The sequence below is a fragment of the Opisthorchis viverrini genome (assembly GCF_000715545.1).
Source record: "Opisthorchis viverrini unplaced genomic scaffold opera_v5_269, whole genome shotgun sequence".
Taxonomy (NCBI): domain Eukaryota; kingdom Metazoa; phylum Platyhelminthes; class Trematoda; order Opisthorchiida; family Opisthorchiidae; genus Opisthorchis; species Opisthorchis viverrini.
The window spans coordinates 680079-685107 of record NW_008751927.1 but is presented as its reverse complement, the minus strand read 5'-3'; positions in this window follow the sequence as shown (position 1 = coordinate 685107).

The window sequence follows — 5029 nt, the reverse complement described above, 5'->3', positions numbered from 1 at the left end:
CAAATCTGGTTCATAGTTGTAGTTGTATTGCCTGAAATTGTGCAAATGCGCTTTCTTGTAGTTTTTCGTCTTCAAGCAAAAAACGTTTATGCAGTTGGCAAAATACTTAGTGTTATAATGGAAGCAAAATAAAGATACAAAACATCGCACAGTATGTCGTCCTTGGTCTTCTTGGGAGCTGCTTCCTTGGGCTAGCCACAAGCTTTCAGGTGGGCTGTTCATCCATGGTTTATTCTCTTTTGATCCCTTTTCGAATACGCGAGCCAGTTTTATGGAATGGCACTCTGGCGTTTACCGTTCACTGCTTTCTGTTCTGATGCAACTATTGTGGTAAGTCCAAGCTAAAGAGAGAACACTGGATTCGGCTTTTGAACTTATTAGAACAATGGGTTTGACCTAACGCTTCCGACTTACAAGGCGTGGCTTTTATCACTACGCCACTAGTGTGCGCAAGGGAGTCTGAATCACCACATCGAAGTTTAAACTTATGCAGTCATTTTGAAGACTAGACCCAGAATCCAAATTAAAAAACATGGGGAGTCAAATATCATTAGGCCTGCTGACCCATCATTCGAAATACCCAAAGGTCGCACATAAAATGACTGTGAAGTTCCTTCGTTTGCTGGGTATTTCTATCCCTCTCGTGTGTAGTCTGCGTTTTGTTTAGTCAACTATTGTGCGAGGATAAAATTAGACATTATACAAGATTATTTAACTCAAGAGACAATAACCGAGCAATTGCAGTCTCCAACAGAACTCACGATCACCGTCACACTGACTTGGTCTGATTTTCATCACAATGTTAGTCAGAAACGCCGGTGTTGAATGTTCCAGAAATGATCGTTTTTAGACGTTTCTGATGCGAACGAAAATATAGTTCCAATCGGAGAGGCAATTAGTACAAGTTAAAGAAGAATACGTTCATAATCAACGAAAGAATACGGATATCTGGAAAGACCTTGAACTTGTGAAAGATATCAGACTTACAATGATTCACATGGTTTTTGCACCTTGCCAAAAGTAACCATGCAAATTGGTGGATTTTATTACTATAGTTAGCCGTCTTTGTTGGTTTTGTAAACTCTCTATGGCGTTTAGAGTAACGGTTTCTAAAACAACAGATATGCAAATTCATACTTCCTTCCCGAATTGTTTTCCTGCAGAACTAAAACGTATCAATATTGTTTTGCTCAGGACCTTTTGAACTATATGCAGCTGAGTTCATAAACGAGAATAATAGACGTTGAACTTCTATTAGAAAGCCGAAGTCTGTTATCGGTGATATCACGTTCCGCGTTTTAGCTAAAATCGATAAACGTTCGCTACAGTGCAGTGTATAAACTAGGGCTCGAAAATGGAAGTTCGCTCACTAAGATGGGTAATTGGAGGACAGTTGTGGATTTCAGTACGTTAGATTTCAAAATCTCTCATGCTTTGAACCTGGCAAGCTTATTTAAATACTGTTTGCACGATCATATCTGAGGCATTCTCAGCCAAATGCAGCAACCGTGTGGGTAGTCCCTAGCCAGCAACGGGTACATTGTGAAGTAGCTTGGTTTGTACAACATTGACCCCAAAACCCTATGCTTCACTTCACGTAAGCAAGCGTAGACTACTGCGGCTTAAAACGTCTGTAGACTCAGATGGTTCTACCATAAAAATAAGCTGGTGATATAATCTTACCGGGATGTTGCCATACAACGGGACCAGCATTAGCCACCCTGTTTAACCCAGTGCGTTGCTTCAAAAAAGCTTAATTGGATGTGTTGTGCTCAGAAGTGATGATGACAATTAAAGAATCTTACGACGGAAAATTCGTGGATGATTTCACCGCTCTGACATCCTGGTCAGTCTAATCGACATTATTAGAAATAATTTCACCGATTTATCATATCTCGAAGTTTCGAAGTCTAATCCTTACTTTTTTCCGGGACACCGCATAGTCGCGCATCGTTCCAAAGTTACTGAGTACGGGTAATGTTGATGCATAAATCAGTCGATCATTGTAACTCCAACAGGCCCTGAACAGATCCAATCTTTCATGGGATTGGTACAAGAAAGCAAAACAGGTCAATAATGTATAGAGTCGCATGTCGGACGGTGTATTCGCAGGTGTTGTTGTTTTTCTTCAAAAATGGTTCCGATTATCTTCGGGGTTCGTACAACAAAATAACTCGATCAATATAACCATGAAAATAAGCTACAGATTGTGTGTGTTGTTTCCTGGTTAGTAGCCCGGTGAAAATTTGAAGTTCACGACTAGTTGTTGCACCAGGTTGTAATGAACCAGGGTGTTATATAAATCAGTCTTGTGGACAGAATGAAAAGCAACCGAACGTCATGAACTACATCAGGCTGGGTCCACATTTTCTTGCGTTGTTTGTGTTGTATACCAGTTCGGGTGAGTATCTGAGTTCCCCAAGTTGTTTCTCTATCTATGCCCTTTTGTTGGAACAATTTATTAAATAATAGCTGTGCGGACTCATTCAAAATTTATACATTAATACTTTTTATGCACGTGCAACCAATGACCTAATTTTATTCGGACGAAAAAAATGGAACAATCTATCAGTGTCTAGTTAGAAACTTGTAGTCCGTTTCAGGGCTAATATCTGTGTATTTGGATGTGTGCGTATCCAAGTGAAATCTACCAACCTTTAACTGCATACAATCATCCAAGAATCGACCGACAGACTTATCTGATATTTGGTTTGTTTCAGTCAGCATGATGGGCGGACCATCATGTGACCAGTCTCTGAGCTCTCGTTCGGAGTCCGAAGTAAACCATACAAGTTTCTTAAATGAAGACATATTTGCTTGTTTTTGTTTATTCATGACGATTTTGGTGTATTTAGTTTTTTCTGGAGGAGCACTGGTGACAGACATTTCATGGATGACAGCCTATTTTAAAATCTTGGTACGGCCAAAACGCTTCCGTAGTTGATGGCCTCACATGAACGCGTAATTCTAGACTAATGTATTTCACGTTGAGTACAAACCAACCACTATAGTTACGTAAGCAAATGTGCAGAGTGTATAAACGGCTAACGCGGAAACAAAAGGGTGCCGAGTTTCGCCTATTCTTGGGCTGTATTATCTATATGATGAGATGCGTTTACCTGTAAACGGCACTGGATTTCTAAGTCTACCACACTGACCCATATGTTCAAGCACATGTCAGGGTAGTGATAGTAATAATGTGAACGCTCCAGTAAGTGAGGAATTGATAATCAGCAGACTCCAAGTTATAAAACATACCTTCACGGTTCACTGGATTTACATTCGCAGAAGTTAAGAAATTGCCACTAACGGAAGCAAACGTCAAAAGTGCTCTTTTCTAGTTAGAGCACTCAATTACACTTTTGATTATTGAACGCGCTTTGAATGAATAACACACAAAGACACCTGTTAGACAGTGCTACAACCATTACTTGTTTGACTTAGAGATTATACCAAATTGCCCGTGCATTGTTTACTGTGCGATGTAGTTGACATTGGTCGAGGTGATTTGAACTGCACAGCAAAGAAAACCAATTGAATCACCTTAGAAGTAGTAACTTTGTTGGTCGCACAAGCATCCCTGTATTGGACTGCATTCAGCATTAGGGGTTGAACGTGTTATTCATGAGCTTGCTGAAATAACATTGACCATTGACTAGTGGTTTCCTCATTCTTGGGCGTAGTCCTCAGGCTTCCATCAACCTTACGTTTTACTTGAAAACTGAATTTGGAATACTGCTAAACTGCATTCAGTTTATGATGACCCGGTGATTAGTGTGCGAATTTACTGATTGGAAGATCTGTGGTTCGAACCCGACCTCTGCCTCTCTACTTCCCCTGTCTAAGCTTCGAAAAACTGGAAGTATCTCAGCTCTCGTGCCTTTGGTAGCATAGAAGTTAGGCACCGAAAGGGTGCTGCAGCTGAACAATGATAGTGTAGGGTACATTTAGTCAGTGGGTCATGGAGAGACTTCCATTAAAGTCTCTAACTAATGTAAATGTAAGTACAAATGTGTTTCTCGTAAACGTTACAAGATCTTTGAGTGTTAGGTTGATATGATGCACATTTTGATTAAGTTTGAGCATTATTCAGTTTTGACTCCAATTTATTTAATCTACATGTTTGCTCGTCCGGAAATATACACTGGCATAAAATGTTTGAATCAGCGTCATATTCAGCTCGGCACAAACATCCTATGGCTTCCTAGCCATGTACCGACTTTTAGTGGTTTCACTATTGTTGATGGAAACGATCAAATTAGATGCAAAGAGTTTATATTTCATTAAAGTCCTCTGCTTGTTTAGTAATTCCAACACCAAGCCTTTGAAAAATATATATTATTAATTTTTATAATATAATGAGGAGATATGAAAGCAAAGGATAATGTTGAAATGAAAATATTTTTGAGCAGCTAAGCAGAACCGAACTAAAAAATGGCATATGGTAAAAATGATCTACCGAATTCAGGGCACTCAAATAAACTCCCTAATAATGAAAACAGATTTGGGGTAAAGCCACTTTTGCAAATCCCTAGCAAAACTTTCATAGCCATGACAGTTGTTTTTAATATTTTTTCTTATATTTTTATCCAATTGACACAAAATGTCTTGATAATGCCTGCAGAAATATTACATCAAAACATGGTTCTAAATGAAGCGAAATGTCCCAAGCAGACATATTCTTCTGACTTCCGTTCCATATTTATGAATATTTCACATTGAAATAAACCCAATAAACTAGGTACCATATTTTCTTACTCCTTATTCTACTGGACGTTATGAAATAAAATCCGTATTGAATTCTTACCGCTTGAGGGCTTTGAGTACCCGAATACCGTCGAGGTGCATCACTCTATTTTGGTTCTACACCAGCGGGACCCGTTTTGAGTTCGCACTCAACAATAAAATGTTAGTCATCAATAAACATTTAGATAAAACCTAGTGTTTTACTTTAACAGATACGATGAGAGGGCCAGGCGTCCACCCTCCACGTATTTTTCCATTCGGTATTGCTGTAAATTTGTCAGTA